Source organism: Anabrus simplex, chromosome 9 (assembly GCF_040414725.1).
Source record: "Anabrus simplex isolate iqAnaSimp1 chromosome 9, ASM4041472v1, whole genome shotgun sequence".
NCBI classification, from domain to species: domain Eukaryota; kingdom Metazoa; phylum Arthropoda; class Insecta; order Orthoptera; family Tettigoniidae; genus Anabrus; species Anabrus simplex.
In genome coordinates, this window is record NC_090273.1 from 89211142 (window position 1) to 89236864 (window position 25723).

General features: G+C 40.6%; 1 protein-coding gene across 2 annotated transcripts in view; it reads left to right on the forward strand.

The window, feature by feature from the left end:
- Nucleotides 1-22815: 22815 nt before the first annotated feature.
- Nucleotides 22816-25723, forward strand: part of LOC136880879 (uncharacterized) — a gene marked incomplete in the record, with an annotated part of 321955 nt that continues 319047 nt past the window's right edge. For both annotated transcript variants that reach the window (XM_068229264.1, XM_068229265.1), the window contains 1 exon segment: nt 22816-22855.

The following is a 25723-nucleotide window of genomic DNA, read 5'->3' on the forward strand; positions in this document are numbered from 1 at the left end:
TCTTTTTGATAGCTTCGTATATAAGGTATTCATTCAAAATATTAATGGATCAAGTTTTATTTTTAGATATACTTGTGAATATAATTGAAATCTCTGTACATAAGACTCATTCAAATATGTATTTGATCTACAAGCTGTATTATTTTTCTGTTTTCTCCGATTTTTTCTAATGATTGTTAATATATAGGAATGTTTACAATAAAATTTGTTCCTCATTTCACATGTCCTTGCTCATGCTAATCACGCCCAGGTCCCCATTGAATACCAAAAGTTGGCGTGCCTGGAGGTGGTGGTGGTGGTGGTGGTGGTGGTGGTGGTAGTAGTAGTAGTAGTAGTAGTAGTAGTAGTAGTAGTAGTAGTAGTAGTAGTAGTAGTATCATCTTCACCTTTGACAGATAGTCAGTAATCATTATCGTCATCATCCATTCAATGCCTCCAGTCTGTTAGTGCATCTGTTTACATGCAGAGTTTCTCCTCGAATTTTCTCTTCTTGCTCTACCTAGCTACCCTTCCTGGCTCTCTCACCTTCCTCTTACAGTGACCTAAGAAGTTTTAGCCTTCATTCCACCATACAGTGGCTCTGAAACTCAAGATAGGTTTCCTTATGCTTGTACCTGTACAGACAGTAACAGTACCTGTGTTCACATTACACTAGACATCTAAATCTCAGCCCATGTAATTATTTTGAACTGTGACATCTTTGAGTGCCACAGTACAAGTTGGTCGTATCAAGGAACTCAAATTTCATCATAAGTCCAATACTGATGTGAGAAATTGTTTCCAAGTGTGAGATGTTTCATTATAGTACAAGTAGGTGCAGTAACGAAGAACTTAGGGAAAATCTGAGGGACTATCAGATTTCTAGTACCAGTGCCATAATGAAACTGGACAAAGATATTCAGTGTTTAGTGTTGCACTACTCTTGGTAGATTATGATCCTGCAAGCAGAGTTATTGCTCTGGAATAGTGATACCGTTTAACATCATTAGCTCTGGTAATGAATTTGAGGGTAAATCTGTTTAATTTCCTGGTGTTGATGATGGAATGATCATCTGTAAGATTTACTAATGTAACTAGCCTTTACGGTATGATGATCCCACTCGACAGAGCCGCAGGAGAGGGAAGATACCTTGCTATTAATTAAAGCTTCAGGAATACAAGGGAGATTTTCAACAATGCAAGGATGTAAGAGGAAAGCAGAACAAAAACAAATGAAACCCCATTGCACTACAGCCAGTATAGTCCTTCTACCATCAATTGGATGCTGCCTTGCCAGAAGACTTGTATATAACAAGGTGGCATGTCATGGAACTCTAACCAGTCCTGACATCCTTAACATGGCCAGGAATCAAATCGGTACAAGTAGGCCGCAAGGCCAGTTGGAAAGGAAGCAATTATGGCCTAAATTAAGGATCATATACCTGGTCTGAAAATGGGAAAAGCAGAGCATGGTGGGGTTCGAAGTGGGGTGGTGAAATTTCAGAAAATAAGCACAAGATAAAGTTCTGTGATTACTTTTTAATTACTTGAATCGTAACTAGTGGACCCATGCTACTCTGCAGGATTTGTTATACATCAGTCAGATAATGTGTCGATATGTAATTGTTCAATGCGTTGCCCGGGTACATTTCTTGTATGTTCACTTTTATCATTAAGAGTGAAGCTTAATTTTTGTAGATTTTTTTTATTATGGTGTTGATTGGTATTTTACAAACAATTTTGTAGTTTTTAGACTTATTGCTGAGTGTCTTTACATTAAGATTTACAAAAAACAGCTTTGGCAAATCCATCTCTCCTTTCCACTGTACTGATTGGCTTCATTTTTGTTGTATTCTACCCAGAATTACCTGCCAGTGGATCTTGGGACTTTGTTAGGTCTCTAAGTTCAACCAACTTTGCGTAATCATAAAATAAAGTAATATAATGATCAGTCCAGTTACTGCAGGTGAAGGCTTCCCTTAACCTGCAATACTTACTGTACTTAGCAGTATTTTCAGTACTTTCATAATATTCTGATATGTGAATATCATCTTAAGTACTGTCATTGTAAGCAGCCATGTTTGATTACTGCCTGCCAGGCCAGAGAGTTCATACTTCTAATGATCATAGCGGTAGACTCTTCCCTGCTACATACTCTTTGATTTCCTAACCTTTCCCAGCAAGAGATGGTAGAGCATTACTAATAAGTTTCAAGCTGCTAAGTGAAAAGGTGCTACGTACAAACAGACCCCATCATGACATAATTATGCCTTAGATATTATTTGGTAACGCTAACCAGAGGATGAAGTAGGTATGCTAGAAAGAAAAGGCCATGTATCTTAAGAGTTCTCTGACTGGGAAAAACTGTCTTTCGAGACTAACCTGTGAGCTCTCAAGACAACTGTTCTATATAAAAGAACTTCATTTAAAAGTACCGTTGCTTTCTACTACAAAATACCAAGCTTTACATCCGGAACTGCAGAATAAAAAAATAAAAATGATGAAATATGGACAGATTTTTACCAAAGAGATGGCATGATGACGTCAGAATGGACAAATTCTGACTACGAAATGCAGCATACCATAACACACTTCTTATTACATATGTGCATAAAACCATTGGAAAAGGCAGGAAAAACAAGATGACTACGACCGGCATATGAAGACGAGTTATCTGACATATTTATAATACAGCTATAGAGCAGCACGTGTCCTCTAGTTTAAATAAAAATTTGTTTAAATCATTTTATTTTTTTTGCTTGAAGTTTTTTTTGCAGCCCATATTATCTAGGAAGTAGATGATCCTTCCAAACAAGTAATAAAAATATGTCACAATTAAATTCAGCCATCCCAAAAAGTAAAGATTTTGACACTAATATCTGTTGTTCTCTAGGATACTTTTCATGTCACTAACACCCATCCCACAACCGCAGTGGTGCTAGGAGTGTCTTACCCCAACAGTACTTTTGCCCAGATGGTACGTCGTAAGTATTTGTACCAAGTTTGGTTAAGAGCCATGCTGAAACATGCAGGCGCATAACATAATCTTGGACATCTTGGATATTTTATTTTCCACCACAGCTCATTCTCCCATGCTGATTGTGGCTGTATTTTGACTTAAATCTCATCCGGAGAATCACTATTCATATCCCAGACCTCAAAAAAAGTGTGGATTCAACACTAACCTAGGTTGTTCTTTTATTATTTGTACATGAAGCTCCCTCCCCTCTGCATCCATGGGGTGATTGGTGTGTCCCACCCCACCACAGTATTTCTATCCAGATAGTATTAAATCATATGTGTACGAAGTTTGGTTGAAAGTGCAGGTTTGCCTATAGTCACCTCTCATTTTTAAACTTTATGTAAACATATTACTCCTTAAATATGATCGACCAGCTATACATAATGTATTGCAAGCTAAGGGTAAGCCTTCGCCAGCAATTATTGGAGTGGTCATTTAGTGATTAGATTTTAGGATTACGTGAGGTTAACTGAACTCAAGAGAGCTATCATTGCCTGTTGATTCACCACCAGGTAATTAAGGAGCAATTTAGGAAAGAATGAAGCTAATCACTCCAGTAGAAAAGCCGGGCAAACTGGTCAAATCTTTTAGCAAATGTTTTGATATATACTTCTTAATTAATGAAAAAATATAAGCTATTTTAAGTGATATTACTTTATCTATCTATTGTTACTTTTCATAAGTGGTAGCTAAATGTGATAATACTTCAGAGCTTCCCCTTGGTCACCTCTTGTTCTCTTCTGACCCTAAGGGTGTTACATTTGCAACCCCTACCTTATTTTTGTTTTCACGGCCCTCATTGTCCTTTCGGCTCCCTCCCGATACTTCCATTTTTCAAAGAATCTGAACACTTGCTTATTATCCACTAATTACTCAATACTGACCCTCATTGAGAATTTTTCCTGATGTCTACTGCAATGTGTCACGAGGCCTCACTAACAAATGCATCTTCCTCCTTGTTTCAGAAGTTAGAGAGGGGAAAATAAAAAAAAATAAAAAACCGTTAGTAGTTACCTTCAAAGTAAGTACCGCAACAAGCTGTCCATTTCTATTTGCAGTTAATTTAATGAGTGACATAATCCATTAACAGTACTAGAAGGACTCAGAAGTTGGTCCAAATATATTCAAATACCGTTGTTTTGGTGGCAACAGTAAAAGAGATGCTTACATAATTTATGGTGAATTTATTACTTCAATGTGTCTTAGGGCCTCACTAAAAAATGTATCTTCCTCCTTGTTTCAGAAGTTCGAGAGGGGGAAAAAAAAAAAAAAATCTGCGAACTTCAAAGTAAGTACCACAACAACCTGTCCATTTCTATTTGTAATTAATTTAATAAGTGACATAATCTATTGACAGTACTAGAAGGACTTATGAGTTGCTCTATATACATTGAAATACCACTGTTTTGGCTGCACAGTAAAACAGCAAAGCACTACCTATTATCAGAAACATTCGAGCGTAATGCTTTACTGTTGCCACTCATTGTCTCTAGCATGGGGCTAAAATGGCGTCCCTTTTACATATTTGGGCACCATTTCAAGCTTCCTTGTTGCTTTCTTCTAGCAACCATTATTACGTCGCTCCTTTTCTCTTTTGTCTCCTGATGAAGAAAGTCAATGTTCCTTTCAAAACATTGAGTGTATTTACAATTATTTACATGGCATAAGCCCAAGAATATAACTCATGAATAGTTACATGGGCTGTGAAAGTCTAAATGATAATATTTATGAATCAAGTTTTATTTATCTGTATACTTGTGAATATAATTGAAATCTCCATTCATAATACTCATTCAAAAGTTTATTTGATCTACAAGCTGTATTATTGTTCTGTTTTCTCTGATTGTTTGTGATAATTGTTAATATATAGGAATGATTACAATAAAATTTGTTCCTCAATTCACATGCCTTTGCTCATGCAAATCACGCCCAAGTCCCCATTAAGTACCCAAAGATGGCATGCCTGGAGTAGTATTAGTAGTAGTAGTACTCATTGTATCTTCTCCTTTACCAGATAGTCAGTAATCATTATCGTCATCGTCCATTCAATGCCCGCAGTCTGTTAGTGCATCCATTTACATGCAGAGTTTCTCCTCTAATTTTCTCTTCTTGCTTTACGCAGCTGCACTTCGTGGCTCTGTTACCTTCCTCTTACAGTGACTATGGAATTCAAGACTAGTTTTTCGTTATGTCTGGAGCTGAACACACACAAACAGTACCTGTATTCACATTACAGTAGATGTCTAAATCTTGGCACATATAATTTTTTGAATTGTGACATGATTACAGGTTGGCAGAATCAAGGGACTTGAATTTCTTCATAAGTGAGAACACTGATGCGTGTAATTGTTTCCAAGTACGAGACGTTTCATTATACGAAGGCCATCCGGAAAGTGGTAGCCGTTTGCGCAATAAAGACACAGGAGTAAATACTAACAAATATACACATCTTTGTTGGAAAGAGCATACTTTACACTACTTCTCCACATAATCTCCAAGCAAATTTAGGCATTTGTCAAATGTGGGACGAGTTTTTGTATTCTATCGTCATAGTCCTCCGCCGCCAGCATATTGAGATACGTAGTCACGGCTCGTTTAATTTCTTCATCGCTGTCAAATGTTTTTTCCGCGAGAAATACTTTAAGCTTCGTAAAGGGATGAAAATCCGAAGGGGCCAAGTCCGGGCTATATGGGGGATGGTCGAAGGTTTCCCACTTGAATTGCTGCAAAAGTTGTTGTGTTATCGCAACTGCATGAGGGCTGGCATTGTCATGAAGGAGAATGACGCCTCTAGACAATAGACCTCGCCATCAATTTTGTATTGCCCGCCCTAATTTCTTTAATGTTTCACAATACGCATTAGCATTAATTGTCTCACCACGGGCCATATAATCAATGAGCAGTACACTTCAGGGATCCCAGGAAACTGTTGCCTTGAGTTTCCTGGTGGACAGAACTGTCTTGAATTTTTTTGGTTTGGTTGGTGAATGAGCGTGATGCCACTCCATTGAATGTCCGTTACTCTCAGGTGAGGCATAACAAACCGAGCTCGATAGCTGCAGTCGCCTTAAGTGCAGCCAGTATCCAGTATTCGGGAGATAGTAGGTTCGAACCCCACTGTCGGCAGCCCTGAAAATGGTTTTCCGTGGTTTCCCATTTTCACACCTTAATTAAGGCCATGGACGCCTCCTTCCCACTCCTACCCCTTCCCTGTCCCATCGTCACCATAAGACCTATCTGTGTCGGTACGACGTAAAGCAAACAAAAAAAAAAAAGAGGCATAACAAACCCATGTTTCATCCCCAGTAATGTTGCACGTCAGGAAAGAGTCTCCTTCATCGGAATAACATCGCAGAAACTTCAGTGCTGCAGCCAATCGCTTGGTTTTGTGCTCCTCTGTAAGCGTGCGATGGACCCACCTTGCACAGATTTTTGAATAATGCAGATGTTCTTTGACAATATCATGAACAATTGTTTGAGACACATTGGGAAAATGTTCACAGAGTTCATCATTTACGACGTGACGATTGTTCCTCAGATGGTCTCGTCGTGTGTATTCCCCCTCCCCAGGTTGAAGTTGCGACATCAGCGCTGAACAAACAACTTTTCCATGACATTGTCTCCATACACCTCCGTTAATTGGCGATAAATATCACAAGGTCGAATATTTCGTGCAATAAGAAATTTAATCACGGCCCTCACTTCACAACTGGTGGGATACTCAATGATTTTAAACATTTTAAATGATCACAGACACAACACAGGCAATGCTAGCTTCACGCAATCTTGCACAGAGCAGGCAGACAAACCACTGACACGGTCTGACCTTGCCCAACAGCTACCCAAGTCATCAGCGCATAATGCGGCCCGAACGGGTACTACTTTCCGGATGGCCCTTGTAGTACGAGTTAGGTACAGTAATGAAGAACTTAGGGATGGTCTGAGGGACTATCATATTTCTAGTACCAGTGCGTGTTTAGCCTTACGCTACTCTTGGTATATTATGATCATGCCTCCAGAGATTTCTCTGAAACGATGATGCCGTTTAACAGCATTTGCTCTGTTAATGAATTGAGCTAAATTCTGTTTGATTTTCTGCTGATGATGATGATGAAATGACCATCTGTAAGATTAACTAGTGTAACTAGCTTTATTTTATTACTGTCAGTGTGAGGATCTCACTCGACATAGCAACGGGAGAAAGGAGAGGACTTGCTATTATTTAATGCCACAGAAAAACAATGCACGTATTGAAAAGGGCTAGGACTGGAATGCAGAAAAAAAGCAGGTCAAAACACTTTGCACTACAGCCATAATTGACTTGGCCTACCAAGTGGACACTACATAGCCAGAAGATCTGTATATTACAAAAGCATCTTTGGTGGACCTCTAACCATATCTGAGTCCTTTAATTTGCCCAGGAATCAAATCACTACCTCCAGACTGTGAGATAAGCTGGAAAGGAAGCAACCATGGTCTGAATTAGGGGGCAACTGCGTGATATGAAGATGGGAAAAACAGCATGGCATGGATTGAATTGGTTTAACCAAATTTCAGAAAATCAGCCCAAGACAAATTTCTGGGAATACTTTTTAGAAAGACAATCCAGAATTACTTACTAGGGGACACATGCTGCTCCACAGCATTATTCATTATACACTGCCTGTTGGGGGGTCTAACTTCATTCTTGAGTTTTCATTATCTAAGCCTACATTTATTTCTTCTTGCATTTCCTGCTCATTTCCGTAATCTTTCTTTAAAATTTCTGGAAAATACTCGTGTCATCTTTTTAATTGTTCTTCTTGTGATAACAATATATTTCTTTGTTTATCCCTTATTCGTTTACTCTTCCTATAACCTCCCCTTGACTACTTCCTTGTAATATTATAGAGTTGTTTCATATCATCCTTTTTCTCAGCTTGCTCTGCAATTTGTGCCTGCTGTTCAATCCATCTTCTTTTATCATTTCTCACACTCCTTTTAACCATTTTGTTAACTTCATAGTATTTCCTTTGGTCTTCTGACTTGTGCTGTCTTGTTCTGTTTGGATTTAATGTAGCTTTTGCTGCTTTACATTTTTCATTTAAATCCCTTGTTTCCTCAGTCAGCCTTTCTGTTGATAGCTCCTATAACCAATTACTGTTTCACACATTTGTATATAAGTGTTCTTAACATTTTCCCAAGTTTTTTCCACATTCAAATCTTCTTCAAGATTTCAAAGGACTTCAAATCAATTTTTCAACTCCTGTCTAAATTCTTTCCTCCTGTTTTCATTGTTTAACCTTTGTATGTTGAACCTCTTTCTTCTAGTTGTAAACTTCTTTGATGCAGCCTTTATTTGCAATTCAAACTCAGCTACTACTAGATGATGTTCACTACCAACATCAGCTCCTTTTCTGTTCCTCACATCTGTCAATGATCTTCTAAACTTCTTACTAAAAGCTACATGGTTGATCTCATCTTCTATTTTGTGATCTGGTGATACCCATGTAATATTATGATACGTTTTGTGAGGAAAGATGATCCCTCCAATCACCATTTCCTGTGTGGCACACAAATATGCAAATCTCTCTCCATTATCATTCATTTCATCTAAAACATGTTTCCCACATCAGATACTTCTATTGGTGCATAACAAACTACTATTGTTACATTTTGATTTTACCTCGAAATCTAGCTGTCATCATTCCATCTGAGATGGGACTCCATCCAATTAGACTCTTCTTGGATGTCCTACTTCGCAATATACCCATTCAATTTCTCCATTTAGCATCATCCCTGGACTGTCCAGAATAGTTCCCATTTTGCATCATTATCTCTCCAAAAAAATCCAAGCCATAATTTGCATCTCTTTCTCAACTTGTTTTAGTTTACCTACCTCTGTCAAAGTTCTAACATTCCAACAATTGATTCTCATTTTCTGTTTTTATCTAAAGTTCATCATCGTGGTATCCTTTGGGTTTCATTTCACTTTAGTTTCTTTTAATAAGTGGGTTTAAGATGTACAAGTTATTAGCCCACAGCACATGAGCTTGGAGGTTGGGCTGCTACCTAAGCCTCCAAACCTGCCGTTTTCTGTATGGGTTGCCTCACGTAGCCGTTGAAGATCCCTCTTCACCACAAGACAGTGCTTGCCCCCTATTTCTGTAACCCCACGGGAAGGGGTTTGCCTCATCAGGCAGACTTGCCCTTCCAAATGTCCCCTTCTCTGCCGCACCTGCCATTGTAGAATTCATCAGTGCTCTGTTAGCTGTCACTTTTCAGGGTTCCTTGAAGGGCTTTCACAGCTGCCATAGTGGTCCTGAGGTACACAAAATCTTCGCTGTACGTCACCCCTACGGGCAATACCATACTTCATGCATTTGCCCACCTCCCACAACGTGGACGAGGTGATTGACTTAAGGTAGTCACAAAAAAATGTAACTTGCATAATCAGAAGAGAAAAATAAACTTTACAAGAACTTCAGACTTATCTATAAACATAACAATGTTAATTAATTTCACAGTTCTATACAAAATACCACTTGTCAAACGAGAGTGAACAGGCACGTTTACTCATACGAAATAACTAAGCTTATCATACACATACATGCGTCAATGACAGAAGGCAACTGTTGTATGTCCGTCGCTCCCTTCTCGATCCGCCAGCAAGCTACACGTGTGCCAGTGTGTTATTCTTCGAGCCTCGACGCGCAGCCCTTAGTGCGCGTGCCTGGAACATCGTGTGTGCTATAAGAAGGAGCTCCTAGCCTGTCCAGACACCCACTGACCCCGGTGTCCAGCTCCAGAATACACCCTACGTCGAGCACGGAGGCTACTCCTCTTGAAAATGTGCTTCGGCCAGGTGGACTGAATTTCTGGCAGTAAGAGGTCTCACCTCGGGTCACCGCTCCTCTTGCCTGTTCTGCTGTCCGTGCCCAGTCTTACCATTATATGCCACTATCATTCCCTAGCTAATGCAAGCTCCCATTATCAACTTAGTTTCGCTAAGTAGGAACTCTTCAGTCATTGAACTTACGTTAATGAACTCAGACACTTCAAGAAGGAAGGACTCTCTGAGATATTTACGTCAGTGCTTCTGATAGTTTTCGACTATCAAGAACTTTTCATGTCACAAGGACTATCTTTCCGAAATAGTAGTGAACGTGGATACTCCAACGTGTATATAGTGTACAAAGACAGACTCTTTCTCCAAATTCTTAGTTCAATTTGCTTCGAGATAACTTTCAGTTTTGTTAGTGTAAATATTGTAACTTTACATGTGAAGCAAATAAAGAAGTTGTGTTTTTTGTAAACCCAACCTTGTTTACAACAGCAACACCGACACTGACTGCGAAGATTGTGAATCTATGACAACACTCTTACGGCAATTTCAACAAATATTGGTATTCACGCCTTTCTGTGCTAAACTACTGGCTATAAAGCAGGCAGTACAGAAGGATTGAGACACGCTACTGTGCTGTCGTTTAGACCTAAGCAATTTTGCAAAAACACCAGTAAATGAATGGGTATGGATGTTTGGCTCGATAATAATGCACGATATGAAGAATGGGTCAGATGTAAGGCTTTACAAGTGTTTGCTCTATTAACCAGTGTTTCGTCGTAGATCTGACACTAGACTCATAAGAGTGGGATGTGTCAGACCAGACCACTGACGCTGGGATGTATGCAGGTGAACTTATCAGAAGCTGACAAGCTCTTTGGTGAAAAATATCTAATTCCCTCCATGGGAACTTAGAATTTTCCATGAAGAATGGGATCGCTCATCGAATTGCTGAATATAATATCTTTAATTCTGGAGGTTCTGTAGCTCTGCAAACCGTTATGAATCTGCACCTGAAACAGAAGACAAAATTTTATGACTCCATGAATATGATGTAGACTCTAATAGTCTTTTCCTTCACAGAGGAATATTTCATCTGTCACTGCTGATTGAAGGAAAATTAATGGATAACTTAAAGGACATTACCAATAATTTTGAAAAAAGTTCATCTTAAGGATGTCTGGCTCATTGGCTAAATAGTTGGCATTCTGGCCTTTGGTCTAGAGAGTCCCGTGTCAATTCTCATCCAAATCGGGGATTTTAACATTAACTGGTTAATTCATCTGGCTCAGACACTGTGTGTGTGTCGTCTTCATACTCTGTTGAAATCGTGTTCGGCTGACTAGGCCATCTAATAGAAAGAGACCGGCACCGGCCTCTCCGGAGGCTGTACGCCGTTATTATTGATTTGGTCTCAGAATTATTCAGTTTTTAAAAATAATGATGACCTTCCCGGGACAACTTCATGAGCTGAGAGGTTTTTCACAGGCCCTAAAACACTTACGGCTTGTTTCCCTACAACTACAGGACAGTAGAGATTACTTTCATCGAGCCTTCTGCATGCGAGCCTACACAATGAGGCTGGTAAGGCGTTACATCTGGAGAAGGTGGTAGAATATTTTAAATCAACAAAAGAGATTAGGAAGCGGTCATTCTTTAATGAATCTACATTTCCCAGTGGAGACTGTCCAGGCGGTACATCTGGTGACAAAGCTGCTTACATGTTATTTTATAAAATTAACAATGTACAGTTATAGGACATTTATTCAGAAAATGTATTTATGTAGCAAGTTTGGGACTTTTTTACTAGTGTTTCTTCTTAATAGATTTGTACATAATATTTATGAGCCAAGTTTTATTTTTCTGTTTACATTTGAATATATTTGAAATCTCCATAAATAAAACTTAAAGCTCTATTACCCTGTTATTACAGTATTAATGTTTGTGATAATTGTTATTATATAGGAATGTTTACATTAATATTTGTTTCTCATTCAACTTGCCAGTTTTCATGTTCGTCATGCCCACCTCCTCCCCATTAAATACCCAAAGTCAGTGGGCCTGGAGGTAGGTAGTATCTTCTCTTTTAACAGAATGTCAGCAATCATTATCGTCATCATCCATTTAATGCCTCCAGTCTGCTAGTGCGTCCGTATCCACACAAATTTCCTCCTCTAATTTTCTCTTCTTGCTCTGGCCAGCTACACTTGCTGGGTCTGTCGACTTCCTCTTACAGTGACCTAACAAGTTGTAGCCTTGAATCATTCATACAGTGGCTTTGGAAGTCAAGATAAGTTTCCTTATACTTGTACACTACAGACACGAAATGGTACCTGTATTCACATTGCACTAGACATCTAAATCTCAGCCCGTGTAATTATTTCGAACTGTGACATGTTTGTGTACCGCAGTACAAGTTGGTAGGATCAAGGAACTCAAATTTCATCGTAAGTCCAATACTGATGCGAGAAATGATTTCCGAATACGAGATGTTTCATTATGGTACAAGTTAGGTACAGTAACAAAGAACTTAGGGATAATCTGAGGGACTATCATATTTATAGTACCAGTCCCATAATGAAATTGGACAAAGGAATTCAGCTTTGCAGTACACTTAGTAGTTAATGATTATGCAACCAGAGTTATTGCTCTGGAATAGTGATACCGTTTAACATCATTAGCTCTATTAATGAATTTGAGCTTAAATCTGTTGAATTTTCAAGTGTATGCGTGTATCTTAAGAGTTCTCTGACTGGGAAAAGACTGTCCTTCGAGACTAACCTATGAGCTCTCAAGACAACTGTTCTATATAGAAGAACTTCATTTAAATGTACCGTTGCTTTCTACTACAAAATATCAAGCTTTACATCCGGAACGGCAGAATAAAAAAATAAAAATGATGAAATATCGACAAATTTTTACCAAAGAGATGGCATGATGACATTAGAATGGACAAATTCAGACTACGAACTGTACATACCATAAGGCACTTCTTATTACATATGTGCATAAAACCATAGAAAAAGGCAGGAAAAACATGATAACTATGGCAGGCATACGAAGATGGGTTATCTGACATGTTTATAATGACTGCTATAGAGCAGCACGGGTCCTCTACTTTAAATAAAAATTTCTTTAGATCATTTTCATTTTATTTTTTTTTGCTTGAAGTTTTTGTTGCTGCCCATATTATCTAGGAAGTAGATGATCCTTCCAAACAAGTAATAACAATATGCCACTATTAAATTCAGCCATTCCAAAAGTCAAGATTTTGACACTAATATCTGTTGTACTCGAGGATACTTTTCATGTCACTAACACCCATCCCACAACCGCAGTGGTGCTAGGAGTGTCTTACCGCAACAGTACTTTTCTCCAGATGGTACGTCGTAAGTATGCGTACCAAGTTTGTTTAAGAGCCATGCTGAAACATGCAGACGCATATACATAATTTTGGACATCTTGGTTATTTTATTTTCCACCACAGCTCGTTCTCCCATGCTGATTGTGGCTGGATTTTGACATAAATCTCATCCGGAGAATCACTATTCATCCCCGTGACCACAAAAAAAGTGTGGTTCAACACTAACATACGTCGTTCTTTTATTATTTGTACATCTCTCTCCCTTCCCTTGAGCCACACCCTCCCCATCTATCACTACATAAATCAGCGATCCAAGCAATACCTTAGTGAAATATTCATGGGGAACAATATTTGAGGCCCGGATCGTGTCGACTGGGCAAGGCAAATACATAACCCTGAGCTGAAAACCCCCCCTTGTAATCAGGCAACAAGGGCAAGACTACATCTATTAGAAATAAAAGAAGGAATGGTTTAAACCAGGGGATTTATTAAATAAATATGAAAGAAAAAAAATTTAAGCCAAGAAAGGAAAATCACACAAAATAAATAGGGAAATTAATCGTAATACTGATGGACATACCTTGTTCTTTTTCACATAGTTGAAACATGGCGTGAAAACTCACTAATACTCTTCAAAAATATTGCTACGTAATTTAAAATGCTCACTACTCCTCGACACATCGCTATTACAATACCAGCAGCTTCCTTTCATCATAAACTATTCAACCAGGTCGCCCGTTTTACCAAGATTCAAATATCCAAGGCACTGCACCGTATATTCATTAGGCAACTGACAATGCGAAACGTTCGCACAACAATAAGCAGTGCCGGAGAACAAAAGGCAGATAAGAATAACGACAGATGAGACTGAGCACAGCCTCCATGGACCAATCAAAGCCAAGACAAGACCCAAGGAATACAATAGGTACGCCCATGCGCAAATATGAAACCAACATGGCGGGTACTCAAACTGAGCATCAGCCATGAATAATAAATAAATATAGCTCTGCGCTGAAAACCAAACAAGGCGCAGAATTTGAAAGACAAATACAACAGGTCAATCGGCATATCAACCTTTCCTCTCCCACACATTCGAACTCACATGCATACCACATTCACTCACACACAATGAGGGTATCGGGAAAATAAAACACGAACGGCCGTTCAGATTTCGTGGTCAAATACAAACCATAAACTATGACTCCACGGTCATTACCAGTGGGTCTCACGTACTCAAATGTTTGCGTGCGGCGTGCAATTACACATAAGGTCAGAATTGGACATTACTTTATTCACATCACTGGCATGTTGCGCCTTGTACAACCTGGATTGGTGTCTCCTGCGGTCGAGACAAGGGGCACATCATGAGGATCGCGCAGTATTAAAGCACGCAGTGCACCAAATCATAACCACAGAGACCCTTTTTCAATCATAACAACAAGACCACAAATACATTCATTCAAAGCACATCGTATGACGGAGCGGAAAGATGTATGCCATCGACCGTAACATACGGGAATAAATCGTCACCAAATTTAAATATAAACCAACTATCACATACCTGTGATTATCAATGGTAAAATCGAATAGCAGTTAGCGTGAAAGGTCCAGGCTTGAACACATTAAAATAATATTTAAAACATAAAAAGGCCACACCAAACATAGCAGCAGCCATTGTTAGAATCTGCCCCACATAGAACAACAGAAGAACTCCACAGAGTAAAAAATTATCGCTCGGCAAAACGAACGACCTCACAGATAAAAACATAGCGTGTGCTGCTCCCTACTGGACGTCATTAGACTGACACACAAAACTGAAGGAAGCTATTTACATAATTAAATGTCTAATCGTGGAACATGCAATAAGCATGGTTCAAATATCCAGCGGCACCGCCTTTTAAAATGCTCCGAAACTCGTTGATCAGACGAGTGGACGCATTTTAAAAGAGGTACATGACTTAAAACTATGAGCGCGCGCCCACTTAACCTAGGTACTTATGAACTACTTATATCTACAATTATTTACAGACACATGAAATTTACAAGAACAGTCACCACATTATACATTTTAAATGAGAAAGTCTGCCTCATGGGAGGTCTGTATTAGCTTGTCACGTGCAACGCTGATTTACATCAGTCCATTATTACACTGTTTCATTCGCGCACTCAGGTTGAAATCTAGGCATTCAAAAGTCAAGGCGGTTGGGTATAATATTTCCATGCACTCAGGGATCTGGATGTGAATTCAGTTCAACTCCAGCAATTCGAACCACTTCCCTTTTTTTTCTATTTCCTTTCTTTCCTTTCTTTCATTTCCGTTCTCATTCATGAAACACGATTTTTACCTGAAAGAAAAGGCATGTTAGAAAACTGGGAATTCATTAAGGACAAGGTTAATACACACCACTACAGATACGTAAGATATGGAGATGGAGATATACGAGGTTTACTGGCTTCTTTGATGGTAAGCCTTTACCATCGAGACGTGAGCCTTGCTCACCTTCTTACTTACTACATCTTCCAGTTCTACTGTCACAGGTCCTAGGAATCTGGTTACCTTTTTAGGCTGAGACCATTTATAACATAATTTGGCCGTGACTTGATTTGCCGTTGAGCTCAACGGAAAAACTTTCACTACGACCAAGTCTCCAACTTCAAGCTTTACTCTCTTTCTGTTCCGATTGTACCTCTCAGCCACACGGTCTCGAGCCCTGGTTAACTGTGTCACTGCTTCCTTCCATTTGGCCTCTACGTCCATCGTCCTGGATGGTTTGGACAGATACCCAATATTCCACTTCAACTGCAATGGGTCGACAAGATCTCTACCTAGAAATAGAGCAGCCGGGGCTTGCCGGTGCGACTCATGTACACTGCTGTTGAATGCTAAAACAAAGAAATCAAGATTACAGTCCCAGCTGCGCTGGTCAGCGTTGTGAAAGGCCGTCAAACAAGCTTTGAGATTTCGATGGAACCTTTCAACGTGCGAGGGTTTGGGATAGTGAGGGCTTAAAAACACATGCTTGATTCCCCACCCAAAGCATAAGTGTCGGAGCTTACGACAGTTAAAGGTGGACGCATTGTCGGTCACTATCGTCTTAGGGGGTCCGTAAATTCCAAAAATGTGCCGGGATAGGAAATGCACAACGTTGTTCGAATTTATCTTGCGCACGGGAAATAGCCAAACAAATTTTGAAAATGCATCAACGACGGACAAGATCCCAACGTTGCCACTCTTGGACTTGGTGAGGGGGCCAAAATAGTCAATGAATAACCTTTCCCCGGGGCATGTCGCTATGTCAGCAGAATGGGGTCCAACGAGAGAAGACTGCGCGGGTTTAGCCCTCTGGCAAACATCGCAACTTCTTACATACTCCAAAACATCTCTTTTCAAGTTAGGCCAGAAGTAGTCGCGAGAGATTCGATTTAAAGTTTTATATTGACCTAAATGAGCGCCCAGATAGGAGTCGTGATAAAACTGAAGTAGCATGGGCCTCAATTTCAAGGGTACGTAAATTCTGTCACTACCATTTTTCCGACTTCGACGGGACAACAATCCTCTCTTAACACTATACGACTCGTCTTCAAGAGAGCCATCCGCGATTCGTTTCAACAACTCGCGACACTCGGAGTCGTCCTTCTGGTGTTCGGAGATATCCGTGAAGGACCATGGGAAATTTTGCAAAATACTAATGGTGTTATCTTCTTCGGTTGGAACACGGTTTTCCTCAGGTTCGACCGCACTCTCCTTCACTCTCTCGAACATGCGCGACAAGCAGTCGGCTACAACATTGTCCTTCCCACGGACATGTACGACAGTAAATTTGTACGCAGATAATCGGAGAATCCATCTGGCGGTTCGACCAAGTCTTTTCACATTAGCGCTCATCCACGAGAGAGCTTGATTGTCCGTGTGGATGTAAAAATGGCGGTGCTCAAGATACGAGCGAAACTTTTCGACACCCAAAACTACTGCTAGGCATTCTTTTTCGTAAATGGAATACCTCAGTTCAGCTCCATGTAGTAGTTTACTGAAGTACGCGACGGGGACTAGCTTACCCTGCTCATCGGCTTGATTGAGCACCGCGGACACAGCGAGCTCGCTGGAGTCGCATTGCAAGATGAAATCGCGGGAAAAATCCGGACTATGCAATACAGGGGCTTCACAGAGTGCCTGTTTCAATTGTTCGAAGGCCTGGGTTTGATCATGGCTCCAGACAAAGCGACAACCTTTTCTTTTCAGCAGGTTTAAAGGGGCCGAAATCTGAGAGAAATTTTTGATGAACCGGCTGTAAAATCCTACCATACCAAGAAATCTTCGCACACCGCGAACGTTTTTGGGCGGGGGAAAATCTTTGATGCACTTAACCCAATCAGGGTTTACAGCGATTCCAGAGTCAGATACAACGTGGCCTAGAAAATTTAGCCGTTTGGTACAAAGAGAGACTTTCTTTGGGTTGATCGTGAAGCCGTGCTTGCGCAACCGACTGAGAACTTCGCGAAGATGGGCCAGGTGCTCGTCAAAGCTGGGCGAAAAGATCAGAAGATCGTCCAAAAAATTAAATACACAGGAAAATTTGAGGTCACCGAAAATTGAGTCCATCACGCGGCTAAGCGCTTGTCCTCCCACAGAAATGCCCATCGGGACTTTATTGAATTCGAACAATCCAAACGGAGTGGCGAAGGCAGTACAGGGGCGACTTTTAAGGTCCAAGGGGATCTGATAATATGCGGAATTGAAGTCAAATACAGTGAAGTACTTGGCGCCATGAAAATGCTGGAAGGCACTTTCGATGGTGGGTAATGGGAAGCTGTCGAAGACAATGTTCTTGTTGACCTTTCTGTAGTCTATCACGAATCTCAGTTTGCCGTCCTTTTTAGGGATTAGGAAGGCGGGACTACTAAAAGGGGACTTGGAGTGACTGATGACCTTCTTATCAAGCAGGTCGTTGACATATTCCCTCATAGCGGACAACTTCGGGGGCGAACAACTGAACGGAGGGGACCTCACAGGAGTGTCATCTTTGAGTTCGATGCAGTATGAAAAATTCCTAGCACACCCAAGCTTATCGGTCAAGACGTCGGAAAACTCCTCTAACAGGCAGTTCAACATGAGATTTTGGTTTTCGCTGAGCTCACATGAGGCATTGATAAGAGAAGGTTCCGTCAGAGCGGACACAGTGGGACGCTGAAATGGTGTCTCAAAGGGGTAACTGACATCAGATTTAAAGCGAAAGGCAAAGGATCGATTAATGAAATCGAGGGACAAGCCGGTAGCCGACATAAAATCGGTGCCTAGTATGATCGGCGCGGACAGGTTGGGCACAACATGAAACGTCCAATCCCACGACAAACCATGTATCTTGATGTGGCACTTGGTTCTACCAACGGGACACACCTCACGACCATCGACAGACACGTACTTTCTCGGGTTCTCACTTTCAGGAAGATACTCTAATTTCATAGAAAGCACTAGGGATTTGTCTACAAGAGAAATACACGAGCCGGTATCCAACAAGCCATACAATACACGAGACCCAATATAAACTTTGGCCCATGGGGTAGATGACGGAAGGCCCCAGATCCTTTTATTGAGACCGACCTTAGGCGCCAACGGCGGGCCATCACGCCGGCGCGCCTCTAGTTTCCCTGCTGAGGGTTACAACGAGGACATACGCGCGCTGTGACACCAACAAGAGCACACTGAGAACACTTTGCAGGGGGCCTGGACCAACAGTTCTTTGAGACGTGGCCTAATTTACCACAATTCCAACATGTCTTCACTCTACCACCCTTTTCAGGAGCTGTGTTGGATGGTTGGGTTGCATTGACATAAAGCGGGGGCGGAGTTTGAGGGCTGGGCCTGCGTTCGGGGCTACGGACGAGACGAGACAGAGGAGGGGAGGTACCAAAACTAACAGATTTGATGGGCGTACGACAAGCGACGTCAGGAAAAGAGCACTCGGATGGGACGGGAGGCGGACGGTATTGTTTGTTTTGGCTAACTACGCCCTCGAATTCACGACCCAGGTCGATGATGTCGTCGACGCTCTGAACTAGAGACCGTTTAATGTGTAGCTTGTAATCGGGGGCAAGATTTCTATAGAATTGGTCGAAAATCTCGTCTTCGGGCACCTTAACATTCATGCGGTTAAATAACGTCAAAATCCCAGTGGCATAGTCGTCGATGCTTTCACCTACTCCTTGCGTTCTACGGAAGATTTCCTGCTTCAGACAGTAGTCCATATCAGATACCCCGAATCGCTCCTTTATGCGGCTGGCGAATTCACTCCACGTTATGATACTCCCTTTAATAAGCCTATACCATTTTAGAGCCGGCCCCTCTAGCATTCCCGGGATGACGGGCACAAACAAATCGAGTGGTAACGAGCTACACTCAGCTATGTCCTCAACTCGCTCCAAAAATTCAATTACACTGGAGGTTTTCCCTTCACCAGAGAAATTTAACCTCCATTTTCTCACAATTTCAAACACGGGGTTCACTTCGACGTGACGGTCGGAACTGGGCCTAGGAGAAGGGGAAGTTAATCGCTTACGATTTTCGTCAGGAATACGATCACGAAAGGTAATGACATTGTTATCATCAGGGCATGAATTACAGCGGTTGCTACCCGCGGACGAAACATGGAGTTCATTCGTTCCTTGCTCCATTTCGCTTTCCGGGTTAGGCATGTCGCTAGTAACACTATCGTTACGATTATTTATTTCTACAGCCTTCTGATTATCCATATCGCAACCCAAGTTTCAAAGGTTTGAACAAGAGACACATACACAATATAACAACAATGGATTTGAATTCAACAATGCACATAAATTATAGATCACACTTAAAATTAGGGCCAGAGACTAACTGAATCATGAGATTAAATTAAAGTGACCAGAACTGACTTCGAATGGGTTTCCAGCTCTACCTCGTCCGATTTCCTTTCAGAGGAGGTATCCCAGTCGAGCACGCTTCTGCTACCATTTACTGAGCCACACCCTCCCCATCTATCACTACATAAATCAGCGATCCAAGCAATACCTTAGTGAAATATTCATGGGGAACAATATTTGAGGCCCGGATCGTGTCGACTGGGCAAGGCAAATACATAACCCTGAGCTGAAAACCCCCCCTTGTAATCAGGCAACAAGGGCAAGACTACATCTATTAGAAATAAAAGAAGGAATGGTTTAAACCAGGGGATTTATTAAATAAATATGAAAGAAAAAAAATTTAAGCCAAGAAAGGAAAATCACACAAAATAAATAGGGAAATTAATCGTAATACTGATGGACATACCTTGTTCTTTTTCACATAGTTGAAACATGGCGTGAAAACTCACTAATACTCTTCAAAAATATTGCTACGTAATTTAAAATGCTCACTACTCCTCGACACATCGCTATTACAATACCAGCAGCTTCCTTTCATCATAAACTATTCAACCAGGTCGCCCGTTTTACCAAGATTCAAATATCCAAGGCACTGCACCGTATATTCATTAGGCAACTGACAATGCGAAACGTTCGCACAACAATAAGCAGTGCCGGAGAACAAAAGGCAGTTAAGAATAACGACAGATGAGACTGAGCACAGCCTCCATGGACCAATCAAAGCCAAGACAAGACCCAAGGAATACAATAGGTACGCCCATGCGCAAATATGAAACCAACATGGCGGGTACTCAAACTGAGCATCAGCCATGAATAATAAATAAATATAGCTCTGCGCTGAAAACCAAACAAGGCGCAGAATTTGAAAGACAAATACAACAGGTCAATCGGCATATGAACCTTTCCTCTCCCACACATTCGAACTCACATGCATACCACATTCACTCACACACAATGAGGGTATCGGGAAAATAAAACACGAACGGCCGTTCAGATTTCGTGGTCAAATACAAACCATAAACTATGACTCCACGGTCATTACCAGTGGGTCTCACGTACTCAAATGTTTGCGTGCGGCGTGCAATTACACATAAGGTCAGAATTGGACATTACTTTATTCACATCACTGGCATGTTGCGCCTTGTACAACCTGGATTGGTGTCTCCTGCGGTCGAGACAAGGGGCACATCATGAGGATCGCGCAGTATTAAAGCACGCAGTGCACCAAATCATAACCACAGAGACCCTTTTTCAATCATAACAACAAGACCACAAATACATTCATTCAAAGCACATCGTATGACGGAGCGGAAAGATGTATGCCATCGACCGTAACATACGGGAATAAATCGTCACCAAATTTAAATATAAACCAACTATCACATACCTGTGATTATCAATGGTAAAATCGAATAGCAGTTAGCGTGAAAGGTCCAGGCTTGAACACATTAAAAGAATATTTAAAACATAAAAAGGCCACACCAAACATAGCAGCAGCCATTGTTAGAATCTGCCCCACATAGAACAACAGAAGAACTCCACAGAGTAAAAAATTATCGCTCGGCAAAACGAACGACCTCACAGATAAAAACATAGCGTGTGCTGCTCCCTACTGGACGTCATTAGACTGACACACAAAACTGAAGGAAGCTATTTACATAATTAAATGTCAAATCGTGGAACATGCAATAAGCATGGTTCACCCTCTACATCCCATTGGGTACTTGGTATGTCCCACCCCACCACAGTATTTTTATCAGATAGTATTAAATCAGATGTGTATGGTTGAAAGTGTAGGTTTGCCCTTTAGTCCCCTCTCATTTTGAATCTTTACGTAAACATATTTCGCCTTAAATACGATCAACCCACTTAGTACATAATATATTGCGAGCGAAGGTAAAGCTTTCGTCAGCAATTACTGGAGTAGTCATTTAGTGATTAGATTTTAGGATTAGTGTAAGTTACGTGAACTCAAGAGACCTATAATTGCCTGATGATTCACCGCCAGGTAAATAAGGAGTGATTAGGAAAGAATGAAGCTAATCAGTCCGGTACGAAAGCCTGGCAAACTGGAGAAATGTTTTAGTAAATGTTTTAATATCCACATCTTAATTAACGAAAGAAACATAAGCTACTTTAAGTGATATTACTTTATCTATTTATTGATATTTTTCATAAGAGGTGGCCAAATGTGATAATAATTCAGAGGTTGGTTTACATCACAACCTCCCTTGGTCACTTCTTGTTCTCTTCTGATTCATAGGGTGTTACGTTTGCAACACTTACCATATTTTTTGTTTTCACAGCCATCATTGTCCTTCTGGCTCCCTCCCAATACTTCCATTATTCAAAGGATCTGAACACTTGCTTATTCTCCACTAATTACTCAATAATGACCCTCACTGAGAACTTGTCCTCATGTCTACTGCAATGTGTCATAAGGCCTCTCTATCATATGCCTCTTCCTCCTTGTTTCATAATTTAGGGGGCCAGGGGAAATTGCAGTCAACTTCCAAGTAAGCACCACACAACCTGTCCATTTCTATTTGCAATTAATTTAATGAGTGACATAATACATTGACACTAGTAGAAGGACTTACGAATTGCTCGAAATACATTCAAATACCATTGCTTTGGTGGCAACAATAAAATAGATGCTTACGTAATTTATTTTGAATTTATTACTTTGTCTTAGGGCCTCACTAACAAATGCATCTTCCTCGTTGTTTCAGAAGTTGAAGAGGGGAAAAAAACAACAACCTGTGAACTCAAAGTAAGTACCACAACAACCTCTCCATGTCTATCTGAAATTAATTTTATGAGTGGCATAATCCATTGACAGTACTAGAATGACTTACCAGTTGCTGCAAATACATTGAAATACGACTGTTTTGGCGGCAACAGTAAAATAGTTGCTTACATAATTTATGGTAAATTCATTACTTTAATACTTGTGTACAATTTTTAAAATATCAAAACCATATCCGTCCGAAAGGGCAAAGATTAGTAAGCAAGGGGTTGTGTTTGGTCTCTGTTGGCGGATTCCACTAGCGTCCAAGTTTAGGATCTTGCCTAGATATAGCCGACATCCACTTTTCTTTTCATTCACCTCTCAAAATTGAGCCACTGTGACATCTGAGAGGCTTTATTTGGCCCTAAAAAACTCAAGGATTTTTTCTATACAAATACAGGACAGTAGAGATTGCATTTGGTGAGCCTTCTGCATTTGAGCATACACGGAGGCTGGTAAGGCGTTACAGCTGGAGAACTACATTTCCCAATGGAGACTGTCCAGGCAGTTCTTCCGGTGGTAGAGCTATGAACATTTCATATCATAAATTAACAACATACAGTAACAGGGTTTTTATTCAGAAGATGTATTTATGAAGCAAGTTCTACTTTCCTTCCAGTGTTTCTTTTTGATAGCGTCATATATAAGATATATTTTTTAAAATATTTATGAATCAAGTTTTATTTTTCTGTATACTTGTGAATATAATTGAACTCTCCATTCATAAGACTGATTCAAAAATTTATTTGATCTACAAGCTGTTTTATTGTTCTGTTTTCTCTGATTGTTTGTGATAATTGTAAATATATAGGAATGTTTACAATAAATATGTACCTCATTTCACATGCCTTTGCTCATGCTAAATCGCCCAGGTCCCCATTAAATACCCAAAGATGTCATGCCTGGAGGTGGTGGTGGTAGTAGTAGTAGTAGTAGTAGTAGTAGTAGTAGTAGTAGTAGTAGTAGTAGTAGTAGTACTCGTAGTATCTTCTCCTTTAACAGATAGTCGGTAATCATTATCGTCATCATCCATTCAACGCCCCCAGTCTGTTAGTGCATCTATTTACATGCAGAGTTTCTCCTCTGATTTTCTCTTCTTATTTTACCCAGCTGCACTTCCTGGCTCTGTCACTTTCCTCCTACAGTGACCTAACAAGTGTTAGAGTTGAATACTCTATACAGTGACTATGGAATTCAAGACTGATTTTCCTTTATGTCTGGAGCTGAACGCACACAAACATTTCCTGTATTCACATTACACTAGACGTCTAAATCTTGGCTCATATAATTTTTTGAATTGTGACATGATTGAGTGCCACAATACAGGTTGGCAGAATCAAGGAACTTGAATTTCTTCATAAGTGCGAACACTGATGGGTGTAATTGTTTCCAAGTATGAGACGTTTCATTATACGAAGGCCACCTGGTAAGTGGTACCCGTTTGTGCAATAAAGACACAGGAGTAAATATTACCAAATATACAAATTTTTATTGGAAAGAGCATACTTTACACTACTTCTCCAAGCAAATTTAGGCATTTGTCAAAACGTGGGACGAGTTCTTGTTTTCCACCGTCATAGTCCTATGCCGCCAGCGTATTGAGATACATAGTCACGGCTCGTTTAAGTTCTTCATCGCTGTAAAATCTTTTTTCCGCCAGAAAGTCTTTAAGCTTAGTAAAGAGATGAAAATCCGAAGGGGCCAATTCCAGGATATACTGGGGATGGTCGAAGGTTTCCCACTTAATTGCTGCAAAGTTGTTGTGTTATCGCAGCTGCATGAGCCCTGGCATTATGAAGGAGAATGACGCCTGTAGACAATAGACCTTGCCGTCGATTTTGTATTGCGCGCCGTAATTTCTTTAATGTTTCACAATACGCCTTAGCATTAATTGTGTCTCGACGGGCCAAAAAATCAATGAGCAGTACACCTCGGCGATCCCAGAAAATGGTTGCCATGAGTTTCCTGGTGGACAGAACTGTCTTGTTTTTTGGTTTGGTTGATGAATGAGCATGATCCACTCCAATGACTGTCCTTTACTCTCAGGCGATGCATAACAAACCTATGTTTACTCCCCGGTAATGATGCGAGTTAGGAAAGAGTCTCCTTCATCGGAATAACATCCCAGAAACGTCTGTGCTGCAGCCATACGCTTGGTTTTGTGCTCCTCTGTAAGCATGCGAGCGACCCACCTTGCACAGACTATAGAATAATTCAGATGGTCTTAGACAATTTCATGAACAATTGTTCGAGACACATTAGGAAAATGTTCACAGAGTTCATCAATTGTGACGCGCCGATTGTTCTTCATGCATTTGTCTACTGCGCTCAGCAGTTGGTCTGTACTGACAGATGGTCTCCCTGAATGCTCCTCGTCGTGTGTATTAACCTCCCCAGGTTAAAGTTGCGACACCAACGCCGAACAAACGATTTGTCCTTCACATTGTCTCCATACATCTCTGTTAATTGGCGATGAATATCACAAGGTCGAACGTTTTGTGCATTAAGAAATTTAATCATGGCCTTCACTTCACAATTGGTGGGGTTCTCAATTTGTTTGAACATTTTAAACGATCACAAGACACAACACAGGCAAAGCTAGCGTCACGCAACTTCGCACAGAGCAGGCAGACAAGCCACTGATGCGGTCTGACCTTGCCCAGTGGCTACCCGAGTCGTCAGCGCTTAATGCGGTGCTAACGGGTACTACTTTCTGGATGGCCCTCGTAGTACGAGTTAGGTACAGTAATGAAGAACTTAGGGATGGTCTGAGGGACTATCATATTTCTAGTACCAATGCTGTAATGAAATTGGACAAAGATCTTCAGTGTAGATTAGTAGATTAAGGAC